At 36.7% G+C, this 22728-nt stretch overlaps 1 pseudogene; it reads right to left on the reverse strand.

Annotated features, from left to right (window-relative positions):
• Positions 1 to 22266: 22266 nt before the first annotated feature.
• LOC118636636 lies at positions 22267 to 22513 on the reverse strand (annotated as a pseudogene).
• Positions 22514 to 22728: the final 215 nt, after the last annotated feature.

The following is a 22728-nucleotide window of genomic DNA, read 5'->3' on the forward strand; positions in this document are numbered from 1 at the left end:
TATTAAGCATATTTTACATAATGAAAACATTTAGCATAGTCCATAAACCAAATATTCTCTATTTCATTATGTAATTGCTTCCATGAACATTTTAACATTTATTATTTTCTGTTTATTTTTTAAATGTATTTGGATGACATTGGTTAATAGAATTATATAGATTTCAGGTATACAGTTCTGTAATACATCATCTGTAGTTTGTGTTCTGTGTTCACTGCCTCAAGTCAAGTCTCCTCTGTTTATTTTTTGTAAGAATATTTTCTCATTTCTTAATTATTTTCTGTTTAACATAGTTATTATAAAGCTTCAAGTGGAAATGATAATGATGAATCCAACCTCTAATAAAGTAGCACTATATATGAGTAGTAAAAAAAAAGAAAAAAGGTAGTATCAACAAAAATATAGAAAATTAATGATATATTCAAACATTGTGACTCTCTTTAAATGTATCTTATTAGTATCCCCTTTAAACAGATTTATTAAAGCTCCCTACAAGGTCTGTTCTCTCCTCTCCTTTCCCTCTCCCTTCCCCAAGTTTATTGAGATATAATTGACATGTAACATAATGTAAATTTAAAAGTGTAAAATATGAGAATTAAATACACATGTATATTGTGAAATGATTACCACAATAAGGTTAGTTAATAAATCCAACAGCTCACATTACATTTATTTTGTGGTGAAAATATTTAAGATCTATTCTCTTAGCAACTTTCAAGTTTGTAATGCATTATTGTTAACTATAGTCACCATGCTGAATATTAGATCCCCAAAACTTATTCCTCTTTCAAATGAAAGTTTGTACCATTTGACCAACATCTATGTATTTTCTTAAACCCAAGCCTCTAAAAGCCATTATTCTACACTCTCTATGAGTTTAGGTTGGTTATTTTTCAATTCCGTATAAAACAGAGATCAAGTGTTTGTCTCCCACTGTCTGGCTTATTTCCACTGACATAATGCCCTCAAGGTCTTTTCATGTTGTCATACATGGCAGAATTTCCTATGTTTTATGGCTGTATAATATTCCATTGCATATAATATCACATTTTCTTTATTCATTCATACATTGATGGACACTTAGTTGTGTCCATGTTTTGGCTACTGCAAGTAATACTGCAATGAACATGATGTGCAAATAACACTTCAAAATAGTGGTTTTATTTCTTTTGGCTATATATGCAGAGATAAGATTACTGGATGATAATGATGGCTCTAATTTTTAGTTTTTTTACTCTTTTTCATAGTGGTGATGTCAACTTACATTCTCATCAAAAGTGTACCCTTTTCTCTACATACTTGCCAACACTTGTTATCTCTTGTTTTTATAATAGCCACTCTATCAGATTTGAGGTGATGTCTCATTATGAATAGATAGGGCCTCTAGTGCACCAAAAGCTAGGAAGATGAATGAATAGGGAAAAAAGCCCTCCTCTCCCTATCCCTATAAGAATAGCAGGCTTGCCTGGCTGGTGTGGCTCAATGATTGAGCGTTGACCCATGTACCACGAGGTCACTGGTACAATTCTCAGTCAGTACACATGCTCAGTTTGTGGGCCTGATCCCCAGTAGGGGAGGGCATGCAGGAGGTGGCCAATCGATGTTCTTTTTCATCAATGTTTCTATATCTCTCTTCCTCTCCCTTCCTCTCTTTCTAAAATTAATGAAGTAAATTAAAAAAAAAAAAAAAAAAGAATGGCAGGCTTGAGAACGAAGAGAGATGGTCTTTGAGTTGGAGGGAGATCAGACTTTTCTTTGTGACATGAGTTCACTGTCCCAAGTAGTGTGGTTCCTAAATAAAACCTCTTTCCTTTTGTACCAGCACCTACCTCATTAAGTCAGGCAGCCAAACCTCCATTGTTTTTGTTTGGGTACAGTCTTTGGTGACTCTGCTGGGATAGCATGTACCTTGGTAAGTCCTGGAGGTCTCAGTTTGGGGTACCAACTGCCCGTGGTAGACCAACCTCAGGAAAGCAGGACTGTGGGGATTTCCCAGCAGCTGCTGAGAGCTTTTCTTGGGGAATTACCCTGCACTCCTTATCTAGACATCATCTGGCTGAAATGCTTGGATGGTGAAAGGAAACAGGTTTGGGTGGGGAGTAGATGAATTTTAATAATGAACATGTCAAAGTGGTGTGTACATCTGAGATCCTCTATCCCTGTCATTTGGGCTTTATACTACTTGGATTCAGTTAAAAACTATTTGCAGTACCAGTTGGCAGGCTATCCCTGCTATTTGGGCTTTGTGCCACTTGGGATTTGTACCACTTGGGTCTAGTAAGGACCACTTGTGGCACTAGTTCGCAAGCTATCCTGGTCACTTGGGCTTTGTTCCACTTGGGCTTCATACTATTTGGGTCTGGTTAGAACCACTTGAGGTATCAGTGGCAGGAGATAAGACACTAAGAGTTGCTTCTGAGTACTCATTTAGAATAATGGAATTATGGATCCAAGTTTTGTTTATATGTCCCCCCTTTGTCTGTGGTCTTGCTATGGTTATGATTTTGGGTTTGTACTTTCATGACATCAGGAATGTTTCTGTTTAAACTCCTAAAGAGAGCCTACTGGGATGAATTTTAGCAGATTTGTCCATGTACAGCTATGAACCAATGGCTAAAAAAGAATTGGTTTTCTACAGTAATACTGCTTGGCCTATGTTACTTTAGACTATGGTGGAAAATGGCCCCTAAATGCTTCTCTAAACTACTACACCTCATGAGTGGGAATTGTTTTGCCAACAGTCAGGAAAATGGGATGTAATCCCTTATGTCCAGGTGTCTATTAATTTACATAATAAGGATTTGACAAAGAAAGGGAACAACCTAATGACACAGAGAAGGAAATTGACTTCCAAACCCCTCTTCGATAGTAAGACACAAAAAGAAAAGGAAAAGAATGAAGAGTCTCTTTAATGCCCTGAACCTGGGGGACCTAGGATTAGCAACAGGATTTTCCCCACCATCACCCCTGCTGATAGATCCTCCTAAGTTAAGGCCCAGAGGGGTGACAGCCTTACCCCTGTATTAGGAAGGCATGATTTTCCCCTCAAAGACGCAGCAGGGCACCCAATTTGGTCAGGGATCATCCCTATCTGGAGCAGAACAACTCCATTTGGAATGATACCCTATATGTGGAATAAACCAGGAAGACCAGCCTGCTGGTTACTATTGGGTCCATACTCCATTTTCTACTTCACATTTACTGAATTAGAAGAATTCCAGTCCCTCATAGGGAGAATCCTCAGAAAATGGTGGATTTTATCACTTCCATTTTTCCATTTACCACCCAAACTGAGCAAAAATACAGGGTCTCTTTAACATCCTGTGAATGGCAGGTGAAAGCCTACTAGTTATAAATAAGGCCAATGAAGAAGCTCATCATCTCCATCAAGAGAATCCCAATGGGAACCCCAACCCAGCCAGGGCAATTCCCTTGCCAGAGCCTATCTGGGAACTGAATAGTGGAAACCTAGCTTTTGTAGAACATTAGAAAAAGTGCATATTCGAATGTCTTAAGAAAGGGGAACCTAAGCAAACCTGAATATAATATGTGCTATTTAACCAAAACCAAATGAAAATCCTTCTGAATTTTTAGATAAGATCTATCAGGTCTATTGAATGCACACTGATGCTGACCCACAGGCACCAGAAAATGTCTGGATGGTAAACATGACTTTTATTGGGTAAAGTGCTAAGAGGTATCAAAGTTTATACAGGGTGTTGGGAATGAATTTCTTCCATCTGGTGGACATAACTTTTAAAGTTTACCATGCCCAGAAAACCAGGAAATTAAAGCAGGCCACCATTTACTTAGAAACAATGCTGGGAAACCAGAAGGACAGCAGGGACCTGAAAGAAAAAGGGAAAGACTCACCAGGTGCCAATCAATGCACCTATTGCAAAGAGAAAGGCCATTGGAGAAAGGACTGCCCAGAACTCAAAAAGAAAAAGAAAAAGTGTAGAGTAGAAAACCTTGCCAAAAATGTTAGAAAGGAATGACAAATCTGATGATGAGTGAAGAGGCCTAAGGGCTTCTCTAGACAACTCCCGACCTATTTCTATTTCCCCACAGGGACCCAGGTACAATTGACAGTGGGAAACGAGCTAATTGACTTTCTCATAGATATGGCAGCTACATACTCAGTGCTAAATACAAAACTAACCAAAAGAAGTTCAGCTGTGGTGACCATAACTGGAGTAAATGGACAATTACAAAACAGGTATTCTTTCAACCTCTAGAATGCCAGTTTGGGGATCAAAAACTTATGCATAATTTTCTCTATGTGCCAGACTGCTACATTGCATTGTTGGGCCTAGATTTCCTTTGTAAACAGCATACACAAATAACTTTTCCCCCTTAGAAGCAGCAATTATGTTTAGAAGTCTCACTGGAACATGCTCTCCAGCTCCAGATGTTCCTGATTTGCCTGGAAAGATCCAGAAGTGAACTCTTCCCACTCAAGATCTAAGCAAGTTGATCGAGCTATTTGGGCCAACAGAACTCCAGGTAGGGTGGGTAACATCCAACCTATGAAAATTAACTTAAAAGAAGGCTGTAGATCCCACAGAAGAAACAATATCCTCTTAAAAAGAAAGCTTGAGAGAAAATTCAGCTAGTGTTACAGAAATTCTTAAAATCAGAATTAATTCAGACATGCCATTTTCCCTATAACAGACCCATTTTGCAAGTCAAAAAGTTTCACTCTAGTGAATATTCATTTGTACCAGATCTTAGGGCCATAAATGATGCTATCCAGGAAATTCATCCTATTGTGCCCAATCCTTACACTATGCTGACTATGGTGCCTGGGGATAGCAAATGGTTTTCGGTCCTAGACTTGAAGGAAGCTCTTCTCTGCATCTCAATAAATGAACAAGCTTAATTATTATTTACCTTTGAATTGCAGGACCCAGAAACAAAGGCTACACTCCAGTACTGTTACCAAAAGGATTTATGAATTCCTCAGCCACATTTGGGGGAATATTAGCAAGAGATTTAAAGGACATTCAATTGAAATTGGGAGTTCTTCTACAGTATGTAGACAGTTTACTAATAGCTAGCAATACTTCCAAAGACTGTTTCCTCAACACCATCACAGTCCTGAATATTTTGGCCAAAAAGGATATAAAATATTGCACCACAAGGCCCAGATTTGCAAGCAAGCAAGAGGTGGCATGCCTGGGATTCCAGATGAAACAAGGCACTAGGAACTTGATGGTTGATTGAAAATAAGCCATTGCTACGATAAAAATCTCAGAGAACCAGAGGCAGTTTCATGGATTCTTAGGAATTATAGGTTTTTGCCAAATTTGGATTCCAAACTTTGCCCGTATAGCAAAACCATTGTATAATTATTTGAAAGGACTAGACCCAGAACCTTATGAATGAACAAGAGACTGTCAGGTGGCATTTGATACCTTGTAGGAAAAACTGGTTTTGGCTCCCACACTAGGATTGCCCAATTTACAGAAACCTTTCTAATTATACATTCACAAAGGGCAAGGAATTGGATTTGGGATACAAACCCAGACCTCTCAACCTATAGCTTATCTCTCAAATCAACTAGATCCTGTCTAAAGGATGACTGCCATGCCTCTGGGAGAGAACTGCTACCTGTGACATTTCTCAAGAAGCAGAGAAATTTACTTTTTTATAACAGATATGTCACATTATATTTATTCTTCTACAATTGCCTTTCTTCTTTTTGATCTATTATAATTATTATAGCATAAATAAAATTAGATATTCTCCTTTTCAAATTTTATATCATAAATTTCTCCCTTCATAGTTTAAAAATGTTTTAGGACTTTAAGCCAGACAAATCAATTGTCACATCAAATTCTATCATTTTTAACCCTAAGTGACTGTGTGATTACAGATAAAGATAATTAATTTTTCTGAATATAAGTGTTTTTATCATTTTAATTGATTTAATAACACTAACCCAGGATTATTATGATTATATAACATATAAAAACCTTAGCCTAGTACACATAAATATTATTTTTCCTTTCCCCTTTTTTTAATTTTAATGTAAAACAAATAGAAAAAAAATCAAAATAAAGTCTAAAATTCTGTTGAAAAAAACTTTAAGACCTGAAATTAACCTGAATACTCAGAAAATAGATTTTTTTAAATGCTTGAATCATTTTAGCATTTTAAATATTTACTATTTTATTTACTTTTAATTATAGTAGACATACAATATTATATTAGTTTCAGGAGAACAACATAGTGATTAGTCATTTATATAACTTATGAAGTGATCACCCAATAAATCTAGTACCCATCTCATACTATGCATAGTTTTTATGATATTATTGACTATACTTCCTGTGTTATCTTTTACATCCCCATGACTATTCTGCAACTACTGGTTTGTATTTCTTAATCCCTGCCCATTTTATACCAATGCATCCAACCCCCCCCCCCCCACACACACACACACACAATCTGGCAACCATCAAACTGTTATCTTTATCTATGAGTTTGTTTCTGTTTTGTATGTCTATTTTGTTTTATAATTTCCACATATAAGTGAAATCATATTGTTATCAGAGAAGTGTGTAGATGGCCTTTCTCTGTTGCTAGAGAGAGATGGAGAGTGGGGTTCTTGGGGCGCCATTGTAATAAGCAATTCCAGAGGACCCCATGGGAGGATGAGATATGGTCAAAGCTTTATTTGCATGAAGTTATATACTTTGGTTGCAAAGCCCCAGTTCCCTGAAACCAGTCCTGAAAAATATGTAGCTGTGGGTTCAGCAGAGCTAAAAGTAAAGCCAGTGTCCAGAGTTTCTGTTCCATGGTGGAGTTGATCCTGGCATAGCATTAGGCTAGTTCCAGTCCATTAGTTCATTGTGTGGAGTCCACGTGGCTGTGGGCCTCATGGGCAAATGCAGAGGAGTACCCCCCCCCCCTGCAACAAGAGAGCCAGGTACATGGGCAAGCAAGAGAGCAATAACAAGGAAGGAAACCCCTTAGTTCAGGAGCTTAAGTATCTCAGATTTTGAGCCCTTGCAGTGGCCACGCCCATTCTGGCCAATTACTGGTTTCCAGGTGTGACTGACAGGTAAGAATTTTCTCATATCACCCAGAGTTTACTGGGCATGAGTCTAAACTGCCTCTGTCCAGTCCCTTTCCCCATCAATCTACAGCTTCCTGGCATGCCTATATTATCTTGCCCTTCCTTTACTCCTTTTCTGTTAACTAATAACCAGGTTATTACAATGGTATCATTCCCCCTGAGGAAAAAAACAAACCTCTTATAATATTATACAGGAGAAATGGATGCAGGTCTTCATCTTCTTGTAACTGCTTCCTTCTGTCAAGGGGCATAGTCCTGCATATCCCAATGATTAGAAGTTCTGTTTGTCTGACAGAGGAAGGAGGAAGCAAAAAAAAGAAAGAAAGAAAGAAAGGAGTCTTTATGTAAGAAAGAGGGATTCTTCAAAGTCCAAGTTAGTCTGGTGTCCCTGGGAGGTGACATGGGCAATGTCCAAAGGTTGACATGTTGGAAAAGCTGACAAGAAGATTGAAAGGCACAATTCAAGCCCGGACAGTGTTGCTCAATGGTTGAGCATTGACCCATGTACCCAGAGGTTGCCGGTTCGATTCCCAGTCAGGGCACATGCCCAGGTTGTGGGCCAAATCCCCAGTGGGGGGCACACAGGAGGTGGCCAATCAATGTTCTCTCTCATTGATGTTTCCATCTCTCCCTTTCTCTTCCTCTCTCTCTCAAATCAATAAAGAAAAAAAATTAAATGCACAGTTCAAAAGTGAGAATAATTATAACAATTAAAGGTCTAGTGAGAGGTAAAAACCCATGCAATAAAGGGAAATATTAACTCACAGTGTCCCCAATTAGGTTGGAGGAGTGGCTTCTCTGGAGGTGGGTGTGTCATACCTATCTGAAGTCCTTTTGACCACCATACTTAACTGAAATTAAGATAAGGGAAATATTCTAAGATTTCTTCCATGAGAAACTGTGGGCCTTTTCTGCCTGACCTGTTTGGGCAGAAAAGAAAAAGCAGTTTTAAGTGAAGCCAATAGATCATCCGTGTTTCATTGACTCAACCATAAGTTCAAGCTGTTGAGTCTCATTTTAGGATGGTGATGCAGATGGCTTCTAAAAGGAGGCCTATATTGTGTGAGCAAGCAATTAGGTACACAAGGACATATGCATACATTCTATGCAAACAGAAGAAAACAAAATACAAAGGTTAATGCACTCAACAAATCATAAACCTATGCGAAGATTTCTAAATACAAGACTTCTGCTGGAATGAAAGTAAGCCATGACAATATGATAGATTGTCTTAGAATATTTCTAGTGATGTCATCAAGTGCTGAGGCCTGTGTGGCATATACAGACATAGCCTTAAAAACAAAACTTTGAAGCCAGTTAACTGCACTGGAGTTCAATACCCACATTGGGCATTGTGGTTTTTATTGAAATACATTTTTATTCTCCCTAAGATTACCCTTATGTTCAAAGAGATGATATTAAGTTCAGTTTTAGTTTGGCTGGACTACTTGAATAATCATAACAAGAGTAGCAGTTGATCAAGTTTATCACACTGATCCAAAATTTGCTTTGCTAAAATTTTATTTATTCATAAGGAATTTCTAAACTGATATTTAGTGAGCCCCTCAAGTCAGAGAAGCCAAGGCGACAATTACTATCAGGCTGTGCCTGGAACATCTATAGGTTTGGATCATGTCCTCAAGTCCTTGAGGTCCCCAAAGATGTCTTGAGGTTTCCTTCTTGCCATATTTCACGAAAGCAACCTCCATTCCTTCCCTAGAAAGATTGCCATGAACCATGTAACCAAGCAAGGTATTAGGCCATTTCTTGCAAGTGGCTTTTGATTGGCTTTGATCAGTTGTGAGAGTCCATCTTAGTTCCTTAAGGCTTTCTGCTGACATCCAGAACCCAAGCATGTCTCTCTTAGACATGGCATTCAAGTCAGTCTTGGTCAATAAAACCACATAGTTTGTAACTTGTCTTATTAGATTTATGCAAAGAAATCCATTGCCATGACACACTCACAAGAACTGTCAGATTCTGGGGGGATCAGATAGGGAGAAAAAGCTGAAACTGAGTAATTATAGTTTCTACATTGGCAAACACATTCCATAACATTTAGAAACACAGGCTTTTTTACTGGCAAACATACTGACACTTTAAGCAAGATGCTACCATGTAGACAGGTATACAGCAAAACTCACTGATTTAGTAAACCACAGGTTAACTGAATTAAATTGATTGGCTTAGCTACGTGGAATTGCTGGGTTCTTTGTCTCTTGTTTATAGCTTTTGTTTTAAAATCTGTTTTGTGTGGTATAAATATTTATGCACCAGATTTATTATTTTTTGTTTCCATTTTCATTAATGATCCTTTACAATCCCTTTACATTCAGGATTTTTTTACTCTAAAGTGAGTTTCTTGAAGACAGCATTTATATGGGTCTTGTTTTGTTATTTATTCAGTTACCCTATGTCGCTTGATTGGAGCACTTAAGCCATTTACATTTAGAGTAATTGTTGATAGATATGTAGTTATTGTCATTTTATTTTATATATATATATATATTCTTCTTCTTAAAGAAGTCCCTTTAACATTTCTTGTAATGCTGCACTGGTTTGGTAGTGATGAAAACATTTAGCCTTTTCTTGTCCAGGAAGCTCTTTATCAGTCTTTCGTTTCTAAATGATAGATGTGCTGGGTAGAGTAACCTTGGTTGTAGGTTCCTGCTTTTCATCACTTTAAATATGTTGTACCAATCCCTTCTAGCTTGCAAAGTTCCATTGCGAAATCAGAAAAAATGAAACTAGACCATCAACTTACACCATACACAAGAATAAACTCAAAATGGATAAAAGACTTAAATGTGACTCATGAATCCATAAAAATCCTAGAAGAAACTACAGGCAACAAAATTTCAGACATCATACGCAGCAGAATTTTTACTGATACATCACCTAAGGCAACAGAAACAAAGGAGAAAATGAACACATGGGACTACATCAAACTCAAAAGCTTCTGCACAGCAAAAGATACAATCATCAAAATGGAAAGGCAACCCACTGTATGGGAGAGCATAATTGCCAATGATATATCAGATACGGGGTTAATTTCCAATATATAGAGAGTGCTCATACAACTCAACAAAAGGAAGACAAAGAACCCAATTAAAAAATGGGCAGAGGAACTAAATAGGCACCTCCCCAAATAGGACATACAAATGGCTAAGAGACATATGAAGAAATGCTCAACATCACTAATCATCAGAGAGATGCAAATTAAAACAACAATGAAGTATCACCTCATACCTGTCAGAATGGCCACCATCAACAAATCATCAAACAACTAGTGTTGGTGAGTGTGTGGACAAAGGGGGACTCTAGTACACTGCTGGTGGGAATATAGACTGGTGCAGCCACTATGGAAAACAATATGGTGTTACCTCAAAAAATTAAAAATTAAACTGCCATTTGACCCAGTGATCCCACTTCTAGGAAAGAATATATGTAGCCCCATGTTTGTAGCAGCACTATTTACAATAGGTAAGATCTGGAAACAGCCCAAATGCCCATCAGTAGACGAATAGATAAAAGAGCTCTGGTTCATATACACAATGGAGTACTATGCAGATGTAAGAAAGAAAGATCTTTTATTCTTTGAGATGACATGGAGGGACCTGGAAAGTATTATCCTAAGCGAAACAAGCCAAACAGAGAAAGACAAGTATCATATGATCTCACTTATTTGTGGAATATAATGAACATAACAGTCTGAGGAATGGGGTAGTCCCAGAGACGTGGAAGTGGGGTGCAGACTGACAATTCCCAGAAGAGGTGGTGGTGGGGGAGAGATAAACCACAGAACTTATATGCATGTGTGCATGAACAATGGACATGGACAACAAAGCTGGGGACAGGGTGGGGAGGGAGGGGGAGGGAGGAATCAGTGGGGGGAAAAGGAGAAACATCTGTAACAAAAATAAATACATAAATTAATTAATTAATTAAATTAAAAATTAAAAATAAATAAATAGAAAAAATAAAAATAAAGAGAAATCAGCTGACAGTCTTATGAGAGCTTCTTTATAGCTAACAAACTGGCTTACTCTAACATTCACAATTTGTCTTTAACCTTTCCCATTTGAATTATGATGTGTCTTGGTGTGGGCCTCTTTGGGTTTATCTCATTTGGGACTCTGTGCTTCCTAGGCTTATATGTCTATTTTCTTCACCAGGTTAGGGAAGTTTTCTGTCATTATTCCTTCAAAGAGATTTCCAGTTCCTTTCTCTCACTCTCTTCTCCTTCTGATACCCATATGATGCAAATGTTGGTAGCCTTGATGTTGCTCCCAGAATACTCTTAAATGATCTTAATCTATTTTTTTCTTTTTGTTGTTCTGATTGGGTGTTTTCTGCTACTTTATCTTCCAAATTGTTAATTCAATTATCTGCTTCATCTAATCTATATTTGAATGCCTCTAATGTATTCCTTATTTTAGTTATTGTGTTCTTCATTTATTACAGATTCTTTTTTATGTTTTCTATCTCCAATTTCATATTTTCTATCTTTGTTCAAGTTCCCACTAGGATCATTAAGCATCCTTATAACCAGTGTTTTGAACTCTGCATTTAATAAGTTGTTTGTGTTCATTTTGTTTAGCTCTTTTTCTGAAGTTTTGTTGTGTTCTTTCATTTGGGACCTGTTTCTTTGTTTCCTCATTTGGCTGCCTCTCTGTGTTTGTTTCTTCAGATTAGGTAGAGCTGCTATGTCTGCCTGTCCTGGTAGAGTGCCCTTATGCAGTAAGTTTCTTGTGGGGCCCAGTGGCACAGTCCTCCTAGTCATTTGAGCCAGGTGCTCCATGAGTGTCCCTTGAAAAGAATGTGTACGCCCACCTATAGTTGTTGAGCTTTGATTGTTTTGGGTACATCAATGAGAAAAATTCACCTTCCAGCTGATTGGTCGTGAGGACTGGCCATGACCACAGTGGAGGAGCTGTTGTGCAGGATTTGACCCTACAGAACCGAATTCACTTCAGAGGAGGATCTAGTGCCTGCCAAGTCTACCCATTGAGTATCATTTGTGGACATGGTTGGGTGGTGTTCTGGAGTGGTCTGAAGCTGGATAACGGATGTTTTAGTTCTGGGCCCTCTGGGAAGGTATAGGCCAAGGTCAGCCACTGCCTGTGCCCTGTACTTGGTCACCTGATAGGAGCTACAAAGTGATCTGCAGATGGTTGCCACTTGTCCTGGGCCTGGAGGTGTTTTGGGAGAGGCTAAGCTAAGAACTGAAGCCTGCTGTCACTAGTGCTGGGCTTGGGGCTGATTAAAAAGAAGTATGGGACACACCAAGACAAGATGCTGCTTTTTGGGGATTTGTGAACCTTTAAAAGATTTTGGAAAGTCCACAACATAAGCCAAAACAATCCATTTTCATGGAAAAGCCACAGAAGCAGCTTGGGTAGGCCCTTAAGTTGGGTGGATGACAGAGAGGATTACTCAGGAAATCACCAGGACAGGGCAAACAGTGTTAGCCAGTTTGATAGAGACTCACCTATGGCACCTGCCTGCACATGCGGGGTGGCTTTATCAAAGGAATAATGGCGTCCACCAGCACTTCTGTCAGGGAGAAAGCTGCCTCTCCAGCCCTTGCCCTAAAGCCAGACAACACGGTTCCTTCCAGTATGCCCTTATAATCTTTAGAGCTGTTGTTCCAGTGCTGGAGCTCAGAACAAGTGAGTCTGAGTAAGTCCACACATGGGCCTTCTAAGTGGAACACCTGGGGTTCCTTCATCTTAGTCAAAATCTCTGCTGTTATTTCTAACCAGAAGTTATAGGGACTTATCTTCTAAGCACTGGAACCTGGACTGGGGTGCCTGGTGTGAGATGGAACTCCTTGCTTATCAGAGGGGTCCTCCACAGCTGAGATATCCATCTTGATTCTTAACCACCACACATGGGTGTATGTCCATCCTGTTTCACATCTTTGCCCCTCCTTCCAGTCTTGACTCATCTTATTTTGTATATTCTTAGTTGTAGGACTTCTGTTCATTGAGATTTCAGGCCATTCGTTCTGATGGTTGTTTTGCAGTTTAGTTGTCATTTAATGTGGTCATGGGAGGAGACAAGCATAACATTTACCTACTCTGCCATCTTGACCACAGCTACTACTTTAAATTTTAATAGTTATTTTAATAGTTGTCTCATTATGTGAAAATACTGCAACACACTTAATTATGCCTTCTTGCTGAACACCCATTTTCTCTTAATACTTGTTCTTGATTCATTCATTGAACAAATAAGTGTGTACCATAAGCCAGGCTCTGTAATGTCACAGGGAATAAAGCAGAAATACCTGTGTGTGAGCATATATGCACATGTATATATGTGTGTAGCCCTCATGATGCATAAATTCATGGTGCTGCAACAAAAAACTTGGGGAATAAATCTGTATCTGCCATTTTTAAATAACTCATTTGCATAGGTTTTTTAGAGTGAAATTACTAAATTAGAGGATGTGAACATTATAAGAATGTTAATATAAATTACCAAATATCTCAATGGAAAGATTGTATCATTGTATATGCTTGTAAAAATTATACAGGCATAAATCATGTTTGCTTTGCTCACCATACCACTATATTCCCATCACCTGAGATCATGCCTGATACCTATTATGTAATTAATGCATGTTTTTAAAAATAAATAAATGAACAAAAGCTCATCACTTAATAGCTATGTGACCTTAGACAAGTCACTTGACCACACTATGTCTTAGTATTTTCAACTGTAAAACAGAGCTAATAGTAATATGACCTCATAGGGTTGTTGTAATGATTAAATACATTGATTCTTAAACATTGTCTAACATACAGGAAGCACTTAATAGCTATTGACTATAGCTATTATCATAGGTTTTAAAAGTCTATATTAAAAGACAAAATTTACGACTATAGTATTTCATTGTTATATGTTGTATTCATTTGATTGTGATTATAAATTTTCCAAAGTATATGAAATATAAATATACAGGGTGAGGCAAAAGTAGGTTTATAATTGTGAGCATGCAAAATACAGAGTTTATTCTTGTATTATTATTATTTTCTATATGAACAACTGTAAACCTACTTTTGCCCCACACTGTATATGTGTATTTTGAGTCTTGTATATATAGTCTGAGTCTGAGTCTTAAAGTTTCTACTATTTATGTGTATAAATTCTATATTTAAAGAAATATGAAACAAGCAAACAAGCCTTGGACTCTTGAGTCAAATAGTTCTAGTTTGAATTCTGACTCTACCACAAACTTTGGGAACTTGAGTGAGTTAATTAATTTCTCTGTGCTTCCTTTATGTCACCTATATCATGATGATAATAAGAGTGTCTACCTCAAAAGTTTTTGGTAATGATTAAATGGCTTGTACCTAAGAACCACTTTTCAAAGTGCCAAATACATAGTAATAGCTCAATTTATGTTAGCAATCCCCACTTTTCACCAAGACTGTGACCCTCCTCTTATTTCTAAATCATGTTCTATCCCTATTCCAACTTCCATACAACTTCTAGACTAGTCTTCCAAAGGACAGCTTTTCTCATGATATTTCTCTATTCATATTAAAAAATCTTTATCTCCCATTACCCACTAAATATAGTCCAAAGTTAGCCTAGCATTTTATATCCTCCACTCTCTGATTCTATATTATATTTCCAGCCTTCTCTACCTCAATACCTTTTCCTCAATGTGGAGCCCTTGCTGTTTGGTGAGAGTGTTCATCACTTTTACTCCTCCATATATTACTGTTATGGAATGAACATTTTTGTTCCTCTAAAATTTATATGAAAGCATAACTCCCAATGCAATAGCATTAGGAGGTGGGGACTTGAAAGGTAATTAAATTTAAATGAGGTAATGAGAGTATTATTGCATAAGAAGAAAAGACATTAGAGCTTCTTTTCTCTGTCATATGAAGAAATAGCCATCGGCAGACCAGGAAAAATGGCTCTAATGAGGACCCAAAACTGACTGGCACCTTGATCTTAGGCTTCCTAACGCCCAGAATGGTGAGAAATAAATGATTATTTAGGTCACCAAAATCTACAATATTTTGTTATAGTAACCCAAGCTGACTAAGACACTTACTCATGCTATTCTTTATGCTTGAAATGCATTTCATTTTATTACTAACAAATTTCATGCAAGTCTGACTCAAATGTCATCTGTTTCAAATAAGATTTCTTGTCCCCCTAATGAATGTATGTGTGCAGTGCCTCCCATGAAGTAAAATTACAACCCTTTGTGTACTTGTGCAATTTTCCATGGGACAATAAGGTGCTTGAGACAGGGACTGTGCCTCCTTTATCCCTCAGTGGCAAGTAGCCAATAGGTGCTCAATATCAATGTGTTAAATTGAACTCTTGGAATTTACAAATAAAATGCTAGAAAGAAGATAATTCTGGTTCTTTTTTCCCCCCAGAATTCCAATATTAAGTTGCTTTGGTGGAAAGTTGGGAACTAGTGAGTATATTCCAGGAAGAAGAAGATAGAAAGCTTACTGAAAATATTTTTAAATATACTTATTTAATCAAATAAGGTTTGTGGATAATCTGCTATGTATACATAAGGTTGTTCTGTTGTAAGCTTAGTCTTTCATCCTGAAAGCTTAAAGTTTTTCAGACTAATATGTTTCAAATTATTTTCCAGACAAAAGAGAAAGGGAAGGAAAGCAAGAATGAGTTAACAAAAACATGGAAAGTTTTATAAAGATACCATAGAACTAGAGGGAATAGAACAAACACAAAATAAAAACTTGATTGAAATGGCCAGATACAGAGAAAACCACATAATTTTCCCCTCCATCCCACCCTAGTAGCATAGCCTGAATCACTCATTTATCTTTTATTCATTCATTTGTTCTATTCAACAAACTTTTACTGAGTGACTATTATGTGGAGAACTGTGCTTGGCCTGTAGGGGAGACAAGGGAGCTCACAGTCTGGGGGTAGAGGTAGCTGCAAAAATAACAATCATACCAGCCAGACAGCATAAAGAGCATGTGTTCTGGGAGGTCCAAAGTAGCGGGGACCACTGGGCTGCAGCTAACTCACAGAGTGAAGTTAATCATAAATTTCCTTCCTGCTACCACAAAGCTCACTGTGGCAGCTCAAGAATCTATAAGGAGCATCTAGGATTGGAATTTGTGAAATTTTTGGCATTTGTGATCCTTTTGACTACATATTTTCTTGTCAGTTTTTCTCCAAACTGGTGCCAAAAGTGTTGGGAGTAGCATTTGGGCATTCTACTTCTTTTTGTTATAGTTTTCATTATTAAATTTGAAGTTATACTATTTGTTGTCCATGTTTTTCTTCTTTCTCTGGTTATGGTTTCCCAAATTTTGAATGGGAAATCAGTAGGAAAACCACAGTGCAATATACTGCCCAGCTCCTGCTTTATAGCCAGTGCTTCTAACACAGTCATAGATACCTTATTCTAAAAGCCTACCTGACCAGTTTCCTATACATGTGATAGTTTCATTTATCATAATGTCATCAAATAAATTTTTATACAAATAATCTCCAAAGAAGGTGCTTAATTCCTAGGGATGTTATGTTTTATAAGCCAGTGAACAGCATTTATGATCTACCTACAAGGTGACTAACCATGTAACAGGTGCTTTGAGGAACTTTTGAAATAGCACATGCAGCCCGTGTATACAAAGGACAAAACACTCACAGCTGTAACCAGCATTCTTTTCGTTAGTTCTTTGCACCTCTTGGGAAGGGCAGAAAGAATATAAGTTGTATTTGTTGGTTCACACTGTCATCCATGCACCTTTTATTTATAATATCACTGAAGTTTCCAAATAATCCTATGAAGGAAATGTGATTACTTTCTAGGAGTCAGTACATAGAAGCTAGTTATGTGACTCTGGGCAAGTCATTCAAACTCTTCAGATCTCAGTTTTCTCGCCTTACTTACAAAGTTGTTGAACGTGCTCCAGAGAAAAAATAGATGAGAATATAAAAGTACTTTACAAATTCATAATGCACAATAAAAATGTAAGGTGTTCTTATTAGTATACTCAGCAGCATTTCTAGAATCATGAGGAAGCAATCTGGTTATTGCCACTTTGATATTGCTGTCATTCAGCCTTACCCCCTTTTAAATTTATTTTCTAATAGAATGAGTCAAACTTGCTGCTGTTGCTGATTAAAATGCTTTTATAGAAAAATGAATATATCAGCTTTCATGTGTATGTGTGTGTCTGGTAAGTAAATCTACTATTCCAAACACTTCATTTCTGGGCATTAGGCCATTTTTTTCCTTTAAGGCTCGTAATAAACAAATTAGATTTGTTTTCTTTTGTGTTTGTGTGTGTGTGTGCTTCGTTTTCTTATAAATGTATTTTCATTGCAGAAGTAATAGCACCACACTGTTAACTTTTTGGCATTTTAGATGTTTTTGCTAAGTGTGTGTGTGTGTGTGTGTGTGTGTGTGTGTGTGTGTGTGAAAGTAGGCATAAAATCCAAAGGAAAACATAATATACAGCTCAATGAAATTAGAGTTCCCTAAAATTAAGAGTATTAATGTATCTTTTTGTGTCATATTATTCTGTCCCATGCTCACTGGTCAAAGACTCTCTTACACTCTGGGCATCCCTTATTAAAAACTTTCTCAAAGTGTGATTTTAGGACTATCTACATCAAAATAATCTAAGAGCATGTTAAAAATGTGTTGACAGCTCAGCCGGCGTGGTTCGGTGGTTGAAAGTCAACCCATGCACCAAGAGGTCACTAGTTCGGTTGCCGGTTAGGGTACATGCCCAGGTTGTGGGCCAAATCCCCAGTCAGGGGGCATGCAGGAGGCAGCCAATCGATGTTCTCTCTTATTGATGTTTCTATCTCTCTCTTCCTCTCCATTCCTCTCTCTCTAAAAATCAATAAAGAAAAAAAAATGTGGTGACACATGCCACACCTGAGACACATTGAATTAGAACCAGTAGCAGTGGTGCTGTCAAAACTGCCTTTTTAAAAGTCTCCCCAGCTGATTGGTAGCAATGGTGAATGTCTAAAATGAATATAATAGAAAAACATATTTAAAATACACAAGCATGGTAAAAAAAAAAAAAATCAAACAGTTCACAGAGCATACAATGACAAATACATCTTCCATATATTCCTAACTCTATCCTGCTCTCCTACCCAGAAAACCTGAGCGTAGAAGAAAGATTTCCTCCAATTTTCTCAAAGGAACCAACTGTTTGAGAATTACTGAGATACTTGTAAAAAAGTATAAATTTCCCACCCTGATTCTCACACAGCCCTATTGAATCAGAAATTCTTGGGCTGGAGCTTGATAATCTGCATGTTAATAAACTTGCTAGGCAATTGTGATACACACTACAGTTAGGTAAGGCATAACCTAGTACAGTGCTTGGCACAGAGTAGCTGCCCCAAATATTTTCCTTTTCACTGAGATATAATTCTGATATCATATAATTGACCCATTTAAAGTGTAAAATTCAGTGGATTCCAGTACATTTACAATGTTGTGCAACTACCACCATTATATAATTTGAGAACATTTTCATTACCCCCAAAAGAAACCCCATACTCATTAGCAGTTACCCATATTCTCACTTTATTCCAGCCCTTGGCAACCACCAAACTACATTTTGTCTCTATGGAACTGTATATTCTAAATACTTCATATAAGTGAAATCATATGATATATGGCCTTTTATGTCTGGCTGTGTTCACTTAGCATGGTTTCAAGTTTCATCCTCATTATACCTTGTACTAGCACTTTATTATACCCACTTGAGCCAGCACTGTTTGTTAAAAGACGGCTCTTTCCCCCATTGAATTATTTTGGCATCCTGGTTGAATATCAATTACGCACAACTACATGCATTTATTTCTGGACTCTCAATTCTATTCCACTGATTTATGTATCTACTATTATGCCAGTACTACACTGTCTTTATTACTGTAGCTTTGTAGCAAGTTTTGAAACCAGCAAGTGTGTGTCCTTCAATTATTCTTATTTTTCAAGATTGTATTGGCTATTCTGGTTACCTTGCATTTCCATATAAATGGGATTTTTTTCATTTATGTAGGTCTTCTTTAATTTACTCCAACGATATTTACAGTTGTCAATACGTGTCTTGGCCTTCTTTTGTCAAATTTAGTGCTAAATATTTTGTTCATTTTGAAGCTATTATAAATGGAATTATTTTCTTAATTTGACACTTTTCTATATACAAAATCATGTCATCTGCAAATAAAGATTGATTTACTTCTTCATTTCTAATCATGGATTACTTTTATTTTATTTTTTTCTTCTAATTGTCCTAGCTAGAATCTACAGTATAATGTTGAATAAAAGTGGTGAGTGTGCCTGTCCTTGTATTTCTGATCTTGTGGGGAAAACAGCCAGTCTTTTACCATTAAATATTATATTACCTGTGAGTTTTTTGTGTATGTATTCTATTGGGTCAAGGAAGTTCACTTCTATTTCTAGAGTGTTGATGGTTTTTAATATTATAGAGTGTTGAATTTTGACAAATATATTTTCTGTGTCTACTGAGATGATCATATGGATTTTATTTTTTATTATAGTAATATGGTATTTTAAATTACTTTATTTTCGTAGGTTGAACCAACAATGCCATCTAGGGATAAATCCCACTTGGTCATAGTGTATTATCATTTTTGAATGTTGCTGGGTTTGGTTTATTAGTATTTTGTTGATGGTTTCTATATCTATATTCATAAGAAATATTGGTATGTGGTTCTGTTTTTTGTTTTTGTCTGGTTTTGATATTAGGATAACACTGGCCTCACAAAATTAGTTGAATTGTGCTTCTTTTAATTTTGGAAGAATGCATGAAAAGTTTGCTTTAATTCTTCTATTATTGATTTCTAGTTCAATAAAATTGTTGTTAGAGATGATACTTGGTATGATTACAATCACAGGGAATTTGCTAATGCTTGTTTTGTGGCCTAACATATGTTCTATCCTAAAAAATGTTATATGTGTGTTTGAGAAAAATACGCATGCTGCTGTTGTTGAATGCAATGTTTTATTTGGTCCAATTGGTATATAGTGTTCAAATCTGCTGTTTCCTTATTGATTTTCTGTCTGACTGATCTCTCCATTGTTAAGAGTAGAGTAGTAAAGTCCCTGACATTATTATAGTGTTATTTCTTTATTTTATTTGCACTGTTAGTTTGTGATTTATATATTTAGGTACTTTGATGTTGAGTGCATTAATATACACAATTTTTAAAAACCTATTTTGTCTGAAATAACAATAGCTATCACTGATTGTTTTTTAGTTACCATGTGCTGGAAATACCTTTTTTTCCTATCTCTTCACTTTTATTTTTTATTTATTTATTTTTTATTTTTTTATGAATTTTTATTTATTTTTTTGTTACAGATATTTTACCTTTTTACCCCATTGGCACCCCCCACCCCACCCCCCCTCCACCCTGTCCCTGGCTTAGTTGTCCATGTCCATTGGTCATGCATATATGCATATAAGTTCTGTGGTTTATCTCTTCCCACCCCTCCACCCCCCATCCCCTCTTCTGAGGGATGTCAGTCTGTGCCCTACTTCCATGTGTCTGGGTCTACTGTATTCCTCAGACTGTTATGTTCATTATATTCCGTATATAAGTGAGATCATGTGGTATTTGTCTTTTTCTGCTTGGCTTCTTTCACTTAGGATAATACTTTCCAGGTCCCTCCATGTCGTCTCAAAGGATAAGAGACCTTTCTTTCTTACCGCTGCATAGTACTCCATTGTGTATATGTACCACAGCTTTTTTATCCATTCGTCTACTGGTGGACACTTGGGCTGTTTCCAGATCTTAGCTATTGTAAATAGTGCTGCTATGAACATGGGGGTACATGTATTCTTCCTGATTGGTGTTTCAGGCTTCTTAGAGTATATTCCCAGCAGTGGGATCACTGGGTCAAATGGAAGTTCAATTTTTAATTTTTTGCTATCTCTTCACTTTTAGTCTATGTGTGTCTTTAAGGCTAAAGTGAGTCTCTTTTTAGGCAACATATATTTGATCTTGTTTTGTTTTTTGATTTATTCAGCTGTTCTATGTCTTTTGATTGGATAACTTAGTCAATTAACATTTAAAGTGATTATTGATAGGTAAAGACTTACTCTTACTATTTTGTTCATTGTTTTCTGGTTGGTTTATAGATTTCTTGTTCTTACTCCTCAACCTGCTGTCTTGTTTTGTGTTTCAATATTTTTTTGGTATTGGTATGTTTCACTTCTATGTCATGTTCTTTTGTGTAATTACCATAGGTTATTTTCCTTTGTGGTTACTGTGAGGGTTACATAAAATATGTTAAAATTATATCACCTTGTTTTAAACTTATTACAACTTTTTTTTTTTTTTTTTTTTTTTTGCTGATGAGAAGGAAAGAGGTTTATTCAACTTAATTTCAATAATATTCTATATTTTATACTTTTCTCTCCCTCACATTTTACATTATTAATTATACAGCTTGGAACTTTTTATATTGTGTAACTAAAAACAGATTTTGCAGTCATGGTCATTTTTACAAAGCTGTTTTTTTAACTTTTAAACTAGAGTTGTAAGTTAATTATATGCCACCATTACAATATGACAAATACTAACTTTGACTACATATTTACCATTATCAGTGATTTTTACACACCTTATGTCTAATTATGTTAATTAGTAAGCTTTTATTTCCATTCAAGGAACTCCCTTTAGCATTTCTTTTTTTTTTGCCTTGGAAATTTTACTTTATTTACAAATGTTGTCCCATAAACAAAGCTGCCATTCCACCCCCTTTAAAATAGTATAACCAATAATTTCCAGAAAAAAAAAAAAAAACATTTACATAGCTTTAATCTTTCTGCATAAAACTGTATTATGGGATGAGCAAAATATAGGATGGTCTAAGACATCAAAACAAAACAAAACAAAACAAAACAAAAATTTATCCAGCATGAATACCCTAGTGACAGATAGAAAGAAGAATTAAGAATCACACTCCTTAAAATACTACTCCAAAAATTGAAAACATTGTAAAAAAAATCAGATAAATAGGGACTCTGGTTTTATCATCACATTTACATTTTTGTCAAGTCCAAGGACAGCCAGCTAAGATATGTATATTCCAAAAAAGACCAAAGTAATAACTTCTGCTGGAATCTCTTCTTCTGAGTCTCCATTTCCCTCACTGATCTTCACCCAAATAGTAAAAGTAATACAACTGTAATTGAGTTACTATTATCAGTGACATTCTCATTACAGTTCTTACAGATGATTAAGATTCATTAGCTGAGACTTAATTCCTGGCTCCTCTCCAAATCCGCCAATTCCCTAATCTGTTCCCCAGCCAATGTTCTTGAGGAAACGCTCCTCATGCAGCACGGTGATGGCATTGACGCAGAGCAAGGCAGCCTGCAGCAGCGAGTACAGGGTAAACACCATGGTTACTGGGAACCACACTCAGGGCGAAATGATTCGTGGGCAGCCATCACAAGGAACGTGGCGCCGCCACGGCCAGCGCTCTTCTCCCTTTAGCATTTCTTGTAAGGCATATCTAGTGTTGGTGTACTCCCTTCACTGTTGTGTGTTTGGGTAACTCTTTATCTCTTTTTTATTTTTGAAGGACAGCTTTGCTAGGTATAAAATTGGTTGACTTT

This window comes from Molossus molossus, unplaced genomic scaffold, assembly GCF_014108415.1.
Source record: "Molossus molossus isolate mMolMol1 unplaced genomic scaffold, mMolMol1.p scaffold_m16_p_2, whole genome shotgun sequence".
Taxonomy (NCBI): Eukaryota; Metazoa; Chordata; class Mammalia; order Chiroptera; family Molossidae; genus Molossus; species Molossus molossus.